Source organism: Coccinella septempunctata, chromosome 3, assembly GCF_907165205.1.
Source record: "Coccinella septempunctata chromosome 3, icCocSept1.1, whole genome shotgun sequence".
In the NCBI taxonomy this organism is placed as follows: domain Eukaryota; kingdom Metazoa; phylum Arthropoda; class Insecta; order Coleoptera; family Coccinellidae; genus Coccinella; species Coccinella septempunctata.
Genome location: NC_058191.1, coordinates 41,106,137 through 41,126,900, shown reverse-complemented (window position 1 = coordinate 41,126,900; position 20,764 = coordinate 41,106,137). Strand labels below are relative to the sequence as shown.

Below are 20,764 nucleotides of genomic sequence, written 5' to 3'. Positions count from 1 at the left end.
CTGCTAAGAATTTTTCGGGCACTCCAAGGCGTCCCATGGTTTTCCACAGCGCTCTCCATCTCACCGAGTCGAAGGCCTTACCTAAATCGACGCAGGCTGTATAGATCCTTGACTGTTGCTCACAGGCCTTCTCTTGCAGCTGTCGCAGTGTGGAAATTAGGTCCACAGCACCTCGAATTGGTCGAAATCCGCACTGGGATTCAGGCAATAGCTTTCCTAAGAGTGGAATCAGTCGATTAGCCATAATCTTCGAGAGAATGATGTTGGGAAGTGCAGAAGAAACCATCCACTTCTACAAGAAGTGCTGGGAGATCAGGAATCCAGGGAGGAGGTAACAGGACCTGATCGAGACCAGGGAGTGAAGGAGCAGCTCGGATATGACCACCACCATGAGCCCGAAAATTGGGAAAGGGCTCCAACAGGGACATACTTTCCTCCGGAAGGGAATGTGACAATTTCAAGGCTGAAGTTACTGACTCTGTATTGAATAACCCTGGAGAAGAAATGAAAAAACCGCTTACTTCCCCTAAAATTCCCTTTTGAATATCCTAAAATCACCCTTGAAATCATCAACCCTCCAGGGCGTTTTTCGAATTGACATCGAGAGAAACGCTATAAAAATATGGAAAAACTTGATTAACTAATCGCTTTCCCACACACTAGAACGAAAATTAAACACCCAAAAATTACCATACTGAAGAAGACGCCGCCGGCGACGAGCGTCTGATTCAATTTGCCGCAGACACACACACACGAGGGGGGCCGCGTCATTTAATTTAACGGAAAAACTGGCGCATCGAACGAACGTACGTACGTGAGCAATCGAGTCGTTGCCAGAGACAAAAAACCCATTAAAAACGGCCATTCACGATACGAAATGTAAAATTCAGGAGTGCGCGACGGGCCGCTGTAAAAATAGGGAACGTATGAAATATTTACACGGCTCGGGACGGACGTATTTCGCCGTGATTGGATTTCCGATAGGAATTATCGGGCTCGAATTGAATCATACCGAAAATCGCGTTTTCATCTGTACCGTAAGATACCGCCGAAACGATCGAATTGTTTCGGGTTTTTCGGCGGTTGCCACATATATGACGAATTGGCAGACGGTTCGACGATATTTGGCGTCGTTTTTGATGCTGGAGATTCGATTGTTTTTCTCATTCTTTGTTTATATTTTACTCATTAGCTATCTCAGGTTAAAATTGGTCTTACAAAAACGTTTAAATGGGTAAATATGAAGTTTTTTTATGGGTATTCAGAGTGCAGTACTAGGAAATGCAGAAAAGCATCGTAAGCCCAAAAATTTTATGTCACCTGGTATTTTTAAATGGAACACCCTATTCTGTTCTACAGCTGCCTTAGATTCAGGGGAAAAATCTATATGTTTCGAAAACTAACAGAGAGAGTCAAAAGAAACACTTTTTCCTATACTGTTTTTTCTGATTCGGCTCTGATAAAAAGATGAAGCCATTTTAAGTTTCCATAATAAGCTTTGGCACTCCTAGAAAAACAAAATTACCTACAGAATAACTAGCTCATCAATAATTTTTTTTTCGTTTGATTTTCTACACTCGATCACTATGCAACGCGAAACACGCAATTTGACCCAAGAGGAATGTGCCCAAGCGGTCGTTTCGCGAGAAGAAGGGTGGACATACACAAGAATTGCAGAAAGGTTTGGAGTTTCCCATACAAGTGTGTCCAGAATGTTGCAGCGATTCAGGGAGACAGGTATGAATGTCCGAAGACCAGGACAGGGTAGACCACAGGTAACAACTACCATTCAAGAACGTTACTTGAGAGTTTCTTCGTTGAGACAACGGTTTGCAACCGTTCGCCTCCTTCAAATTCGACTTGAGCAAACTCATGAGGAGCAAATTAGCACTCAGACGATAATAATCGCCTCAGAGAATATGATTTAAGGGCCTCGTGTCGCGGCAAGAGGCCCAGCTCTTACTCCAGCCCATTGAAGGGCGCGTTTGGATTTTGCGAGAGAGCATATCCATTGGGAAGAGGCCAATTGGGAAAGAGTTCTCTCCACAGATGAGTCTAGATTCTGCCTCTACCATTGTGATCGACGTTCCCTTGTATACAGACGTCCACATGAAAGATATGCTCAATGCAATTTCCTGAATACTTCTGGTTTCGGGGGAGGATCGATTATGGTATGGGGTGGAATATACTTGACTGCTCGCACAGACCTAGTGGTCGTTGATAATGGAGCTATGAATGCTGATAAGTATATAAGGAACATTCTTGAAGAGCATGTAGTGCCATTTGCCCCATACATTGGTGATAATTTCATTTTTATGGACGATAATGCCAGACCCCATCGTGCGTGCATCGTTCAGGAGTACCTTGAAGAGGTTGAAGTCTCTCGAATGGAATGGCCAGCAAGAAGTCCAGATCTCAATCCGATTGAGCAGGTTTGGGACAACCTCAATAGAAGGCTGAGAAGTTCAGAAAATCATCCAGCTACTCTTAAAGACTTAGGAATCCAACTCGGAGAAATCTGGGAAGGATTAGATCAGAACATTTTAAGATCACTCATTTTGAGTATGAACCGTCGTTGCCGAGCTGTAATTAACGCAAGGGGTGGAAATACCAAGTATTAAATCACTTATCAGCATTTCAGTATTTTGAGAATTGTTCATTTCTCTTCATTCACATAAGATTCGGTGAAATCCTGAATTTTTTTTCCATTTAATGTGTCTTGTTTCGTTCGAAACCTTTCCGAGAGAACATAAAAAATAAGTTATAAAGTCAATGTAGAGTTAACTTTCATTAAAATTGAGATTTTCAGAATGTGCGTTAATTTTTTTGCGCAGTGTATTTGAAATCAGAAGAAAGAGCTCTACCGATCAGGAAAATAAAAAACAGGGTTCAAGTTACATGAAATTTATAGGTTTAAGATGCTTTTTTGCCTTTCCTCTTACTGAATCTGAATATCCATATAAAGTACTTCATATTTGACCATGTAAACGTTTTTGTGAGACCCAAATTAACTGAGTTAGCTATCGAGTAAAATATAAACAATCACCCTGTACAGGGTGGGCAAAATTCGTTGTCTACTGAGGGTATCTCGAGAACTATAGCAGCTAGAAGAAAACGGATATCACATTCTTGAGCTCTTTTTTCCTGACTAATCCAAATCTGAAAACAGAACGGGCCTTTAATTTCTAGATTTTGAGTTATAAACAAAAATTGAGAATTTGACGAAACTTGAACCTGCTTAGGAATTTTTATACGTAGAATCTACTGACCCAAGGTTTTTTCCAATTGAAAAATAACAAATCCAATAAAGGTTTGCATTTAAAAGAACGAAAGTTCGCCTAATGATTCGAAATGAAAACATATTTTGAGCTAAAAAAAAATGCCTGTAGAAGGTTCAAGTTTCAACGAATTTTACCCACCCTGTACATTCAGAGGGTCAATTTGAAGAGATACCACCCTTAATATCCCGGCCCCCATGCCAAATCAGAAAAAATGCGAAAAAAGGTTATTCATCAAGTGTAAATAATTTTTCTTAGGGGGTTGATTACCCAAATTGCGCGCGAAATTTAAATTTCGTTCAGTTTTCCTTAATTTTTTCAGTTTCTCAAACAATTTATTCGAATTTTCCTTCCTTAAAAACATTCTAGAAAGTATTAGGAAGGTTTCAAAGAAAATATGAATAAAATCGGTTCAGCTGTTTTAACATGATGCGATGACAAAGCAAGAAGAGACTCCATTTTTATTTGTAAAGAAGATAACTATTTATGTACACCACAGATATCTGGATGGAACTTATGTTCAACCCTTAAAACCACAATGAGTCAACAGACAAGGGGGAAAAGTAAATATTTCTCTCACTTTGTGTTGCTAGGGTGTGCTACAGTGAAGACTGTAGCTACAAGACTAGCTCTGAATGTTAACTGGATAGTGGATACTAAAATAACAAAACTTCTACCAACAACGTAGCTGTTCTAACATGATGTGATGACAAAGCAAAACAGGGCTCCAGTTTTATTTGTACAGAAGATAACTACTTATGGACACCACAGATATCTGGATGGAACTTATGTTCAACCCTTAAAACCACAATGAGTCAACAGACAAGGGGGAAAAGTAAATATTTCTCTCACTTTGTGTTGCTAGGGTGTGCTACAGTGAAGACTGTAGCTACAAGACTAGCTCTGAATGTTAACTGGATAGTGGATACTAAAATAACAAAACTTCTACCAACAACGTAGCTGTTCTAACATGATGTGATGACAAAGCAAAACAGGGCTCCAGTTTTATTTGTACAGAAGATAACTACTTTGTAGACCACAGATATCTGGATGGAACCTATGTTCAACCCTTGAGACCACAATGAGTCAACACCACAGGAAGGAGATGTAAATATTTCTTCAACTTCGAGTAGCTAGGTCTTCACTGGTGCTCTGGATATTAACTATCTACTAAAATGAAGCATGCTTTTAAGCGTCAAAAGTCCCCGACACTATTGGCAGCATCAGGTAGGCTGCGTTATCAATAAATCCGTCGATATCCCCAGCCAACCCCAGATCCCGTCTTAGCTACGGTTCCCGTAGTTTTCAGCAACATATTAACATACCTCACCCACTTATCCCATCGAAATTGTTTCCCCTCGAGAACAGCGATCCGCAGTGAACTCGAGCATCGAAATTAGCAGGAATTTATCAAGTAATCCTTCTCCACATATCTCGAGAGATGTATCTCGCTGCGAATAATTTTCCCGAATGAATTCTAACAGTCGAATAACTCACGCAAATCGTCAAGGGATGCGGAACGTTCAACGGCACTTGGAATCAAATATTCGTCGAAGCAAATATTATGTTTAACGAGTCGTAAACCGCCAATGATGAAATTCGAAGGCGAATACATTTTGATACGTGGAATTTCCCTTTGGCGCGGATCTCTGATTGCTGAACCAAAAATGCGTTTTTTGTGCGAATGGGTGGGCGAATTTTCTTATCGAATCGTTTAAGGGAGGGGCGGTTTGTTTATGGAATGGAAAAGATTGAGCGGGGTGAGTGCAATGTTCGTCTACGAAGACGTTTACAGGTTGGTCTATTATACACGTTTAGGGAGAACGGATCATAGAATTGTTCTGAAAATTTCGGTACTAGGGTTTACCCTGTTGCGCTTATACGACAAAATAATACAAAGTTCGTTATTTCAAAGAGGACACTTATTTTTTCGCTTCTCTATTCCCATCTGAGTATTTTGTCTAGTACTTACTATCCCCGTTGGTGGTCCAAGAGATTAGCTCAGTGCTGAGCATACGTAGATATTAATTGCTTTGTACAGATACTGGCTGTTTAGACTAGCTTCCATATTCTTCTTAATCTTCGAGTGAACTCCTCCATCAATTCTCTTTTCATCTGGATCTGACTGACTGTCTGATTGACAGTCTAGACTCTTTGATTCCTAGATACTTGTACGTAAACGAGGATATATTGAAAAATTCTTAGCCTACTCTAGAACCAAACAAAATTTCAATGTCAAAATATTTTATTACTCAACATATTCTCCTCCTTTTCATTGGATACATTTATTACAGATAACCAGCAACGTCTCTAGACGTTTCTTCTTGCTCTGCAAACCAGACCTCCACAGCTTTCATTACCTCCTCGTTGGAAGAAAATTTACGACCTTTTTAACTTTTTTTCAGTTGAGGAAAGAGATAATAGTATGATGGAGTCAAATCTGGTGAATAGGAGGGATGTTCTAGTATTTCAATCCCTAAATCACGAATTTTTTGCATGGAAACATGAGATTTGTGTGCAGGGACGTTGTGCTGTAAAAACAAAACACCTTTGTATAGGTTTCCGCGTCTTTTCTCTTCAATTTTTTCCCGTAGAGTGGTCAATAATGTCGAATAGTATTCTCCTGTTATAGTTCTACCCTAATCCAAAAAATCAATCATGATTACACCATGGCAATCCCAAAAAACTGCAGCCACAACTTTTCCAGCAGATTTTTTGACACGAAACTTCTTAGGTTTTGGAGAACCAGAACATCGCCATTCCATCGATTGTTGCTTTGTTTCTGAATAGTAGAAATGTACCCAAGTCTCATCCATAGTAATAATTCGGTTTGGGAAGTCTACATCGTTTTCAAATCGAGCACAGATCGAACGCGATGCAACTACCCGTACACGCTTTTGGTCAACATTCAAACATTTGGGGATCCATTTTGCAGCAATTTTTTTATGTCCAAATCGATATAAACTATATAATGAACGCGTTCGTACGAAATATTCAGTGCTTCAGATATCCGATTTAGCCCAATTCGACGGTCTGATAAAATCATATCATGAACTGCATCGATATTTTCGGGGACTGACACACAAACTGGCCTTCCAGATCGGTCATCATCTTCAATGGAAAATTTACCTATTTTGGAGTTTGCAGTCCCATTTTTCATGGTCGCATACGAAGGGCATTGATCACCAAGGGTATTAAGTATATCTTCGTTAATCTGCTCACCTCTTAACCCTTTTAAATACACAAGTTCTTTGCATTCTCGACTGCCTTTGGTGCATCCTTTCTGGTGAGTGGCGATGATAATATTCCCTTCACAATAGTTATGAATTTGATTTGAAATGCACGATGTGATTAATTTATACATCTTTGGCAGGTATTCTGTACTTCTGTATTCCTTCGATCTTAAGGTAACAGGTATGTTGTGCCATGTGCAAGAAATACTGGAATTATTTTAGGATTTTCAATGAAATAATTTATTGGGGAGATTAATTTGTCATGCATGATCGAAAGTTTTGATCCAGAAGTTCTGTAAACCATCAGGTCTAGGTGTTTTCCAGTTGTGTAGATGTCTGATAGCTGATTTTACTTCTTCAATTACGATTACGTCATGCTGCATCTGTTCATATCTCAGAACTTCAGATATATCACCTTCAATCCATCTAGTATCTCCATTGAACTGAGGCTCTGTAGATATTTGTTTTATCCAGAATTGTTCAATGGTTTCCTTTGGTGGAAACTTTCCATTTTCGAGTGACCGATAGAAATTTCTTCCGACTTCTCAAATGAATATTGTCTCTTTTCTGGCCATAATTATTATTATTGACTCCACACCACTCCAGTTCATTCCACTCCACTTAATTCCAAAAAATTGAAATGGTTTGTGCTTTGGTTATGATTTTGAACAATCCTTCAAAAGCTCCTAACATTTAAATTCACTAAACTAGCTTCCGATTCACTTCGGAAGAATTCATAGCCCATTCAAAGCGTCACTCCTATTATAAATCGACGAAATTAACTCAAAAACCGCAATTCAGATTCGAACTGCGAATATTTCAGCGACGAAATAATGCCACTGTCCCTAAGTGGTATCTGGAGGTATATCCATCCTGCGAGAGAGCTGGAATTGGCGACTGCATTATAAACTTCGTCATCCCAGTTCGGCAAAACAGCAGCCAGGCCAATTTACAGTTTAATAGTCCATAATTCGTGAATTAATGATCCAGCTTTGCATCAATTGAGCCATTCTTTGCCAGGGGCTCGAGCCTGGCACTTAATGGATTTTAATCATTACGCCCTACGCCATACACTCCATGATCGCGGTTTTAGTGAAACAACGATGCGACCAAAAGTTGTTTCCAACTTTATCGTCGGTATGTTACTATTTTCGAGCGAATGGAAATCGAATTCGGAATCACTTTGGAAGAAGATAATAGGGGAATAAATGAAAAAAGGTATGCAGTATTTTGTTCGGTAAGCACTCGGCGTTTTCTGCGTCTATAATATGACAGAGTGGGCCATTGAAAACGAAACGGTTCGGCAGAAACGAATAATATAAAAACCCCTTGATTTCCAGGGGATAACTTATAAGTAGGGGTCGACAACACAAGAATTCTTGTCTTGATGAAAAACTTCTTGTCTTAATGGAAAAATTCTTGTCTTGTCCTTAGGATAAGTCGAGAAATTAAAAAAAAATCTTGTCTTGACAATTTAAATTATGTTTCAAGAAATTTCAAAATCTTGAACACGACAATCTGGTAGTTCCCCGATACTTATTTGTTTTCTAAACTCAAAATGACGCCGTGGAGTCACACAAAGTGCATTGACGTAACTATCCTTTAATCAGGCAATGTAATTTGAATAATAACAAAGTTTTGGCACAAAAGTTGAAGTTATTTCACATTATCTTTTTTTTAACGTTACCTATTACTATCATCTATCGATACGCCACTGCAAACGGACCCAGTTCTGTCAATTGAACTTGACTTTGCCTCCTTCTACGACATCACCCTTCCAATCGGCTTTAAACTGAATTACAACTTCTTTCTGTGCCTACTCTTGATCATCACAGTCTTATTTTACCATAAGTGACATAACTCTTCAGTCTGCTGAGCCATTTGGCTTCGATTCTGACTTAGAATATTCACTAACAAGTAATATAGAGAAACATTAGTTTTGGTAAAAATATAAAATGATCAGAGAAACTGAAGCTACTTCGAGTAATGCGAGTGAAAATGATAAATCTGAATCTGAAACTAGCTTATTCATGGTTAGACGAGATATTTCAATATTTCTAGTTTTCTTGATAAGAAATCTTGGTATTGACATCAATTTTCTTGTCTTGAAATCGAGACAAGATCTTGGAATTTCAAGAACTTGGCTACCTCTACTTCTAAGATTAGTGTTAAAACCTATATTTTGAATAGGGAAGTTGGGGTGAGTGAGAGCTCATTTGATACCCTTGATTTTATATCTTTCGAACAAATATCCAATAATTCAGTTATTCATTTCGACTCATCAATAATTCTTCCAAAAAGCAAACCGCTTTCACGAAAATCATGTACTCTGTTCCTTGTTAGATAACAGGAACGAAACAAAACCGTTAGTTTCTTTCTTCTCATTGTTGGCATCCAATAATCTGATGGATATTCTACTCCTATCTAATCACTCAGATAATACACGCACATATAACCATTCTTGTTGAAAATTACCTTAATACAAATCGATCAACAGACAATAAACGAATGAAGCTTATGCCTACGCTGTCTGAAATAACCCCAGAGGGAAGAAAGGAGTTGGAAGGATTATTTTAAGGACCAATTGTTGATATTATTCAAAGGAATTAGAACATCTGAAACTGGCTCTAATGGAGGTTACACCAATAGCACTCCATCTAGTTATCAGATGATGATGGTCCTTCACAGAAAGAAACTTTTGTACAGGATTTTTGGAATCCTATTGACTTTAACTTTTCAATACTTCAATTTACGTAATGAGAGGATATATTGAAAACTCTTAACCTACTATAGAACTAAACAAAATTTCAATGTCAGAATATTTTAATACTCAACATATTCTCCTCTTAATTGGATATAATTGGATATTAATTGGATATATTTATATATTACAGCAAACCTGCAACGCCTCTAGACCTTTCAAAACAAATGTTTCTTCTTGCTCTGCAAACCAGACCTCCACAGCTTTTATAACCTCCTCGTTGGAAGAAAATTTATGACCTTTTAAACTTTTTTTCAGTTGAGGAAAGAGATGATAGTCGGATGGAGCCAAATATGGTGAATAAGGGGGATGTTCTAGTAATTCAAACCCTAAATCACGAATTTTTAGCAAGGCAACATGAGATTTGTGTGCAGGGGCGTTGTCCTGCAAAAACAAAACACCTTTGGATAGCTTTTCGCGTCTTTTCTCTTTACGTAGAGTGGTCAGTAATGTCGAGTAGTAATCTCTTGTTCTATCCTTAACCAAAAAATCAATCATGATTACTCCATGGCAATCCCAAAAAACTGAAGCAAGGACTTTTCTAGCAGATTTTCTGACACGAAACTTTTTAGTTTCTGGAGAACCAGAGTGTCGCCATTCCATCGATTGTTGCTTTGTTTCTGGATAGTAGAAATGTACCCAAGTCTCATCCATAGTACCAATTCGATTTAAGAAGTCTACATCGTTTTCAAATCAAGCACAGGTCGAACGCGATGCTTGTACCCTTGCACTCTCTTGGTCAACATTCAAACATTTTGAGATCCATTTTGCAGCAAATTTTCTCATGTCCAAATTGACGTGAACTATATGATGAACGCGTTCGTATGAAATATTCAGTGCTTCAGATATCCGTTTTAGCCCAATTCGACGGTCTGATAAAATCATGTCATGAACTGCATCGATATTTTAGGGGACTGACACAGAAACTGACCTTCCCGATCGGTCATCATCTTCAATGGAAAATTTACCTCTTTTGAAGCTTGCATTTCAATTTTTCACGGTCGCATACGAAGGACATTGATCAGCAAGGGTATTAACCATATCTTCGTAAATCTGCTTACCTCTTTACCCTTTTAAATACAGGTACTTGATGATGGCTCGATACACCAATTTTTCGGTGGACATCTCATTTTTTTTAATTCATTGCGTAACTCTGGTTTACCTTTTTGACCTCAAACTTCACACTGACACTTCTAATGAGTTATTGTTCGTTGCTATGGTAACGCAATATTTTTTTATACATGGAGCTGGTCTAGGCTAACTAGGTATAAATACATCCTCGTTTGAGCTAAGAAAACGTCAGGATATTGTCTCCTTCGTCTTGTATAACCCAATGGTCGAAGGCCTGGGAAAATTGAACAGGTCAAGGACGAGATCCCGTGTATCCACCTACCACATTTTCAACTGTCAGCGAATTATTGAAGGAATACCAGGGAGCGGCGAAACCAAAACAAGGGAAAATAATTTCTCCGTTGATATACCTACATACGCGTCCGCGGTATAACCAGGCAACGTATACCATTTGAATTGGCTCATCTGGCTGCGAAAACACGAGAACGGAAAGTATTTTCCATGAAAATAGGATGTGAACATAAGTGAACCCCCTGTCGCGCCGCCCCTTGGTCCGGAACGAGTTCTGGTACGGCTGCGATTTATAATTACTCAATTATTTCGCGGTCGTATCAACGTGGAACGTCGAGACGTCAAATATTTGAGTTCTGGCGCTGCTGATTGGAGCGGGGCATTCACGTTCATATTGAGGATGTTTTTTTTAATCTTTTCCCAATTTTCCACGGCCATCAGAGGATGAGTAAAATGAGAAATGCACTCATTTGGTCGGCTTGTGAGACTGTATGGTTTATCTTGAAATATATGTGGGATTTTCCCTTCTGTCTGTGGTAGAATGATGAAAATTGAGTTGACCCAACGTCTTTAGGAGCCTAGGAGTATTTAGTACAATCAGCCATGATGTTTTTTTACTCGTTAAGTTCAGAACGTAACAAATAAAACATATTTCATATTTCTTTCAGTTCAAACTGTCACTTGAGTTCGTGGAACATTACAAAGACTAATGGCAAATAATTATCCCTACAATACAACTAGTTTTTCCTCCTATAAAAACTATTAAAACGTTTTTTGTTTGCTTTTCGATGCATTGTTAATTGAGCTGGAATCAATCAATATTTAGGTATATGGGATATTTCTGAAAGATATATTTTATTCAGGATAATACCTCAACTTATAACGGTTGATTCATGAGGGGTAATGACCAGCAATATCTCGAAAATCACCGGCAAAAAAACGGGCCCAACTGAAATTTTTGTATTCGTTGTCCAGGAGCTTTAGTAATTTTTCATCGATTTCAATTGTTTCTACTCCAAATTGTGGAGAAATTCATTGGTATTGAAACAAACACCAGAAAAGCTTTCCAAAAATGTTGATAAATTATTTATACAGGGTGAAGAAGACCATGTATTTGTATTAAAATTTCTCAACACCCTGTAGAGCATTTCGGTGAATTTGTAGAGTTCACGCTCGGTTAATTACAAAGACCATCCTTTCGCCAACATTCAGTTTTTATTTCACCTTGATATCTTGATTTCTTTTGAAGATACACGTATTCAACATTATGTAGGTATCTTTCCATTGAAGGGAACAATGGCGTATAAAATAACTGGATTATTTCCCTACTTTTGAAACTATTCAAACATTCTTCAAAGATAATGTACAATGATCAGAAAAGAAAAGAGTTAAAATGAACAGTATCGTTATTTCAAGAACAAATGCCAATTAGTGGTTTCAACACCTATACTCCATTCACTATTATTTTAGCACTCGGTTGGCCATTGAAATAATAAGTTTTTGTAACTAGAACGGAGTAAGGTTGGCACACATGAAATGTCGTGTCATAACGCCGTTGACACAACTAATATCAATTAATATTACAAAAATGCCGAAAGTGATTGAAAAAGAGAAAAGACAGGGTTTCAGGAAGTGCTATTTGGAATTTAGGTCTGCTCGTTCAAATAGTAGATAAGTAACCCTGATATTCTAATATCAACAATATATCAGACGGTAGCATATTACATATTCGATGTAAGTGAATTCATACAATGTTTCATCTGAATCTAAACGACTTATATTTCAGCTGAATGTTTCCACAATCAGAAAGATTGTGAATGAAGAGGATGACAGAGAATTTTCTTCTATTAGGAGACCCAAAAAAGTGGTGGCATTTGAGAATTTCATTTTAGGGTGAACGAATGCGAAAAGTTACTACAGGATTTTCGATGAATGTCATAGAATAAGTTCCAGAAAATTAGTTTTTCGGTTTTTCATTTTACTTGTCCTATACATTGTAAATGTCTTAAGGGATCAATAAATATATAATTATTATCATTACACCAGAGTATTAAGAATAAACAGCCATAAATACGAGCCAGTTGTCCTGTTAATTGTTAATTCATGTGAAATTTTTGTTTAAAGATGAAGTTCCTCTTGCCTTGAAACTTCCTTCAATTCTTTTGACTTCCATTGATGCAAGATGATTTTTGTTGAAGAATTTAACATTCTTGTGATTATCCTTCGAGAGATACCCATTCCCAACCATGGCATCATATGCATTTCATCTTCGGGTTGATTTTTTTTGAAATCCACAACTGATGTAACCTATTCAACCCTTTTCAGAAGAAGATAACCAACATTAACTCTCCTCAAGCTACTGCATATTATGTGTCAGTAATTCAATTTCCTTAGATAGCAAAAATAAATATATTCAGAAACTAATCTCCTGGATTTTCCATGGAAATAACTAGATTTGGCATGCCTTCAATCAGTTCGTATAAACGTCAATTATGTTCGTCACATACTTTCGACTTCATATTTTCCAAAGTGATTCGACATTGTGATAAAATACGTAATTACTGAGACTTTTACGTAAAACAGACAACATATCGCTGATTTAAAACCCAACAATGTCTTGAGAAGCGTCATAATCCCACATTTTCGTACTTAACAGAGTGCAATGTGTCAAATTTCCATGGCTAACCGAGTAGAGTTTACTCTTTGTATAACACTTTGTTGTAAACATAGACATATACACTCTATGTCTCTATGTCTATGGTTGTAAATTCCGAAAGAATAAAAATTCGAATACTTTTCGACCATAGACATGTCTCTATGTCTATGTTTTCGACGAATGCAATCAGCAATCAGAATAAAAATGAACTCACGGAGGAAAAAAATAATATCAGTCATGTCAAATGGTCATAGAGAGAACGTTGTCAAATTTGACTCACGCGAATTTTTCAAAACGTCAGATTTTCATCGCATTGATTCGATAGATTTTGCTCGATTCGGGGAAAACTCACCTTCATCCGCGACAACCCGCCTTCCAGAGCGGATTTTCCGACGTCGCTCAATCCTTTCCTCTCACAGAGATCGCGCAAGAAACACAAAAAGTCGCACAGAGGGCCGCTCGGGAAACGCGAAAAGCCGGACGGTCGGCGAAGGAGCGTCACACGTACTGCAAGATTAAATCGGCCCGTCGGAAAACTCCCGTCGAGTTTTCGCGAAGCCCGCCGAAATTTCCCGAGCATCCCTTGCACCTTCGATTGGAATGAAATTTATAACCCGGCACTAAGATCATTTAATTAGCCGGCTTTTTGTCCATTGAATGGCCTACGGGCGTTCGACGATGCCGACGGATCGGATGCTCACGTTTTGGGTCCGTTATTTTAGACGTACAGGGTGGCCACCCTATGGTGAGTGGGCAGAACTTAACTGGAGCTATCGACTCCAATTTTGGTACGATCATGCGAATCCACGATGTCTCGAAGCCTGTCAATTTTGGTTGAAATCGGGTTAACGGTTTTTGAGTTACGTCCATTTATCGAAAAATATTTTTAGAGGCTCTACAGTCCGCAATTTTGAAACTATCGAGCCAAGTTTTGGCGTGATCATGAAAAACGATGTTTTCCATGAGGGTATCACTTTTGGTTGAAATCGCATCAACGGATTTTGAGTTATGCGAAATTCGAAAAAAAATTGTATACAGGGTGAGTCTTTGACTAGTACAAATATTTCAACAGTAGATTCTTGAGGTCAAAAGAAACACTTTTTTCCTCTACCATTTTTTCCTAATCGGCTCGGTTTAAAAGATACAGGCTGTTGAAAAACCATAAAAATTGTTACTTTTAGTTTTATCTCACAAACGGTTTTATCGATTGAAACGAATTTCGGAATATAGTTTTTCATTTATTTGATGAATCTTTTTCGAATACAAGATACAATTTCGAAAAATTGGATACTTTGGCTGAATGCAACTCTGTTTAAAAGACCACAGATGTGTAGTGCCACAGATTAAGCTAGTTATTCTGAAAGTAAGTCCGCCAGGGAGTCTTCAAACAGCTATCAGCCTGGAGAATGAAACTAGAGATTCAGCTAGTTATTCTGAAGGTAATTTTGTTTTTCCAGGCGTGGCACAGCTCATTATGAAAACTTAAAATGAATCAGAAAAAATGGTAGATAAAATGAGTGTTTCTCTTAACCTCAAGAATCTTTTGTTAAAACGTGTATATTCTCGAGCACAGTGGCTTTTCTTCTAAATTTGAAGCTAATAATTCAAGAATAACGGAAAAAAATATAATCTGACAGGTTCAGCAAGCCGAAACAACAAAATTCGGCCATAAAGGTCACAAAAATCAGTTTTTTTGAATTATCTCCTCTCCTGGGCTTCAAATTGTTTTCACATTCATTATAAAAGTTGTAGAGCGTAACATTTTCTACAAATTTTGTCCGAATCAGTTTTCTCTACGTTTGAACGTTTTGGGGATATATGGCGATGAATGTACATTAGACTGAACTTTTACATTGACCTTGGCCTTCCGCATGTGTGGCTAAGCTTCACGCACTTATCACCCTCTAGCTCGAAAACGGTCAAGGGTATGAAAAATTGCTTCAGACAAAAGTTGTGTAGAATTTTATTATCTACAACTTTCATGATGAATACAGAAACGATTAGAAGTAAAGGAAGGGAAATATTTTCAAAAAATGACTTGTTATCATCGTCAAACTGTCAGATTAAGGAACCAACCCTGATTATTGTCAGATTAATGGGTTAACACGTTTGCAACACCGATCATAGAACCTTTTTGTCTTTCTCCCCAACCACTACTCTTTTTGCGTTTATTTTTTCTGATCCTGATTTTCAAATCGACAGACCGTTCAAATTTGTTCATACTTCAAGCGTCATCAGTCAACCTATACTTCATTCAACTTTATTTTAGCAGTCGGTTGGCCATGAAAATTTGACACATTTCACTCTGTATAGTACGAAAATGTGGGGTTATGAAGCTTGTCAAAACATTTTTGGGTTTTAAATCAACGCTATGTTGCCCGTTCTACGCAAAAGTTTCTGTTATTACGTATTTCATCACAATGTCGAATCTCTTCGGAAAATATGTGACGAACATAATTGAAGTTTATACAAATTGATTGAAGGCATACCAAATCCAGTTATTTGCATGGAAAATACAAGAGATCAGTATAATATCATAATATGCACTAGCTTGAGGAGAGTTAATGTTCGTTATCTTCTTTGGCTTACATCATTTGTAGATTTCAAAAATATTAACCCGAAGATGAAATGCATATGATGCAGTTGTTGGGAATATGTATCTCCCGAAGGAATTAACAGATAATTACAAGAATGATAAATTCTTCAACAAAAATCATCTTGCATCAATATAAGTAAAAGGAGTTGAAGCAAGTTTCAAGTTAATATGCAACTTCACCGTTGAACAAAAATTTCACATGAATAAACAAGTAACAGGGCAACTTCCGCGTATTTGTGGCTATTCATCTTAATACATTGATGTAATTATAATAGTTAGGTATTTATTAGTACCTTGAGACATTTACATTGTATAGGACAAGTCAAATGAAAAATAGAAAAATCAATTTTCGGAAACTTATTCTACGATGACGTTTATCGAAAATCCTGTAGTAAACTTTTCGAATTAATCCACTCAAACATAAAATTCCCAAATGCTACCACTTTTTGTGGGTCTCCCAATAGAAGGAAATTCTTTGTCATACTCTTCATTCACAATCTTTCTGATTGTGGAAATATTCAGCTGAAATATAAGTCTTTTAGATTCAGATGAAACATTATATAAATTCTCTTACATTGAATATGTTCGCTATCGTCTGACGTATTGTGGATTTTAGAATATCAGGGTATAACTATTTGAATGAGCGGACCTGAATTCTAAATAACACTTCCTGAAACCCTGTCTCTTTTTTCAATAACTGTCAGCATTTTCGAATTTTCGTAATAAAAATTGATATTAGTTGTGGCAACGGCGTTATGACATTAACGACATTTCATGAGTGCCAACCTTACTTCGTTCTAGTTACAAAAACTTGAGAAAATTATTTCATGGCCAACCGACTGCTGAAATAAAGTTGAATGAAGTATACACCAAATGTGAGTGAATCCATTCACTCAGTGATTTCCAGCGAACAAATCCGACATCGTTATCGTCAACCACAAATAATTACCCCTGTGTGTGACTGGGGCAGTGATCGCAGTTTACGATAGAAGCCATGATTCAGATGCGCAGTAGTCATGTTAGATAAACAGGTAGGCATAGAACTAATTGCGGTGCCCTGTAACAGGGGCATATAATTTTGCGTAGAACCAGACAGGAATGGTTATAACCTAATAGAGACACGTATGAAGTGGTGGCCCCATTATGGATAATGAAATATGATAAGGATTGATCGTGGTAATGTCTTACGCCGGTGCGCGGGGAGATAAAGTACCGGCCCTTACTCTTGAGTCTTCCCGTGGGAATTCCGTTTAGGGCCCCGGTCCAGGGATTTCCCGCGATTCCTAGAAGTGGGCAACGGAGAATTATTATTAACGGCCTCGGTTTTCCGGCTGTTCTAGGTGGAATAAATGACTTGATTTATATACGCGGAATTTCTAGAGTTAGTGATTTATTTTTTTGCAGATTGCGAATTCTGAATTCGAATTGCTCATTTCTGGAGGGAGGGTTAAGAAAGGCGTCGAACTACATAGAAAAGAATCTTTGAAAACGTCCGAAAACAATGTTATAGACAACATGTTTCGGTTCGAATTTGGGTTGAGTCTTTGACTCGTACAAATATTTTAAAAGTAGATTCTTGAGGTCAAAAGAAACACTTTTTTCCTTTACCATTTTTTCCGAATCGGCTTAGTTTAAAAGATATAGGTTGTTGGAAAACCATAAAAGAATTTTTTTTAGTTCTGTCTCACAAACGTTTTATCGTTATTCATCGTTATCGGTTTTATCGATTGAAATGAGTTTGGGAATATAGTTTTTCATCTATTTGATTAATCTTTTTCTTTCGAACACAAGATACGGGGATATATTGAAAAATTCTTAGCCTACTATAGAACCAAACAAAATTTCAATGTCAAAATATTTTATTACTCAACACATTCTCCTCTTAATTGTATACACTTATTACAGCGAACCGGCAACGTCTCTAGACCTTCCAAAAAAAATGTTTCCTCTTGCTCTGCAAACCAGACCTCCACAGCTTTAATGACCTCCTCATTGGAAGAAAATTTACGACTTTTAGAACTTTTTTCCGTTGAGGAAAGAGATGATAGTCGGACGGAGTAAAATCTGGTGAATATAAGGGGGGTGTTCCAGTAATTCAAACCCTAAATCACGAATTTTTTGCATGGCAACATGATATTTGTGAGCAGGGGCGTTGTCCTGGAAAAACAAAACATTTTGGATAGCTTTCCGCGTCTTATCTCTTAAATTTTTTTCCGTAGAATGGTCAGTAATGTCGAATAGTAATCTCAGGTTATTGTTCTACCCTTATCCAAAAAATCAATCATGATTACTCCATGGCAATCCCAAAAAACTGAAGCAAGAACTTTTCCAGCAGATTTTTGGACACGAAACTTCTTAGGTTTTGGAGAACCAGAGTGCGCCATTCCATCTATTGATGCTTTGTTTCTGGATCGTAGAAATGTACCTAAGTCTCATCCATAGTAACAATTCGGTTTTAGAAGTTTACATCGTTTTAAAATCGAGCAGAGATCGTACGCGATGCTTCTACCCTTGCACGCTTTTGGTCAACATTAAAACATTTGGGGATCCATTTTGCAGCAATTTTTCTGATGTCCAAATTGACGTGAACTATATGATGAACGCATTCGTATGAAATATTCAATGCTTCAGATATCCGTTTTAGCCCAATTCGACGGTCTGATAAAATCATGTCATGAACTGCATCGATATTTTCGGGGACTGACACAGAAACTGGTCTTCCCGATCATCTTCAATGGAAAATTTACCTCTTTTGAAGCTTGCAGTCCAATTCTTCACGGTTGCATGCGAAGGACATTGATCACCAAGGGTATTAAGCATATCTTCGTAAATCTGCTCACCTCTTAACCCTTTTAAATACAGGTAGGTACTTGATGATAGCTCAATATTCCAATATTTCGATTTTCACAATTTCGGTGGACATCTTCCTTTTAATTTATTGCGTAACTCTGGTTTACTATTTTGACCTCAAACTTCACACTGACACTTCTAAGGAGTTATTGTTCCATTGTATGATAACGTATAACCCACGTCTTCCAGTTTTCTCATTATGACCATGACGTATCATAAAAATACCAAAAATTCAAAGAACCCAACTTCTGAAACTGAGTTGGACGCTATCTAATGAATATTTGTTTCTTAATATAAAAGTATTCGTCATATTTTTTCGTATAATTCGCCATTTTCGTGTAATTTGATGAACAAAAATAAAATATATCTGTGGTATTCGGAAAATTAGGTACTTTCGCTGAATGCAACTCTGTTTAAAAGATCCACAGAAGTGTAGTGTCATAGATTTAGCTTGTTATTCTGAAGGCAATTTTGTTTCTCCAGGGGTGGCACAGCTCATTATGAAAACTTAAAATGGCTATATCTTTTAATCAGGGCAGAATCGGAAAAAATGATAGGTATAGAAGAAAAGGGTTGCTTTTGACCTCAAGAACCTACTCTTAAAATACTTGTACGAATCAAAGACTCATCCTGTATATTTTCAACTAATTCAGAACAGATACTTCACGTATCAGTATCATAACAAAATGGTGCAAAATGGAGAGAATGGTATTCAAACCTTTGCCACAAGCTTTCGAGAATTTCGCCATCCTGTGAAAGGTAGAAAAAGTGGCTCTGTTCGACCATATCATGATCCCATTGAGGCATATAGTACTTAAGAGATTCTAACTTCAATACAAGATATTCCTCTATAACTGTAACACATCGGAAGGATTCAAGCTCTGCCAATAATGTTCTTGGGCCTTATTTAGAACTTCGAATTAGTTGATGAGGAAGAATTTTATGTCTTATCCTGTCGGAAGCCTCCTGGGGCCACATATACTTCCAAGGCCACTCGAGCAATACACCACTCGAAGGGGATAACAGAAGGTATGTTTATGGGGCTGTTGATTTCAACACAAACCCAAGCGGGGGTTGAAGAAGGACGAACAAACAACCCTCAGCGCCGTCGGATATTATCAGTATGGATTATAATCAAATTGACCGTGAAATAACAGACTAAACTCGGCGGATACATCCGGCAATCCTCCGGATCTCTGTTCCGAACTCCGGGCGACTTCGATCGGCCGCCCTGATGAATTCTTACGATCGGCCCTGATCCGATTTGGCCGGGATTAGGGGGTATTGTCATTTGGGTAAACACTGCGCTTTTGGGGGATTGCGGGCCCGGGGCTACGTGGATCCCCGCCGAATCCTGGAGGAACTTTCGGGAGAACTTTCTTAACTGATTAGAGACGTGACAAGAAGCTAACTAAGCCCTCCAAACAAATCACACAATTAAGCTTGGATACCTGCCTCGAAAGAAAACAAATGATAGGTGGCCGAACGCCCTATACAAACGCCCGATTGCTGGCTGATATCTCGAAGGCTCTTCTGGCGGTTTGAGGGGGCTACGCGAGATGAATTAGATCCGATGCCCCAATTGAACGATTCTTCTGGAGAGGGCACTCGCCTGGGCTGACTCGTCGAAATTAGCAGATTTTCGATGCTGAGGATAATGGCGGTTATCTGAGAATTGCGAGGTAAGTAAACTCTCCTATAAATCGTGTTACATTAAGCAGAGGTCTTTAATATTCATTGTATCACGAGTTTGAGTCAGTTTCGTGTTCCCATTTGAATAATCATCAAAAATATAGAAAAATGAGCGTAGTTTTCGGTAATTCTTTTGTGGAACATAACTTCAATTCAAAATATCCAGGAATTAAGCCAGATTCCTAGCTACATTTCAAAGCCCCTTTGCAAAATTTGCTACTACAAATCCAGTTATTGCTGATTAACGAGTTAGCAACAACCTTCTTCGTCATTTTTGAGGCCCTTCTTAGCTCGATTAGCCCTTCGTAGAGACGGACTCCAAATTGAATTCCTGAT

General features: G+C 37.9%; 1 protein-coding gene across 2 annotated transcripts in view; it reads right to left on the bottom strand.

The window, feature by feature from the left end:
* LOC123309846 overlaps positions 1-13,807 on the bottom strand; it is a 211,947-nt gene extending 198,140 nt beyond the window's left edge. For both annotated transcript variants that reach the window (XM_044893132.1, XM_044893133.1), the window contains exon 1: positions 13,643-13,807. The gene's annotated coding sequence lies outside the window, so the exon portion shown is untranslated. The remainder of the gene's footprint in view (positions 1-13,642) is intronic.
* Between the last annotated feature and the right edge of the window lie 6,957 nt (positions 13,808-20,764).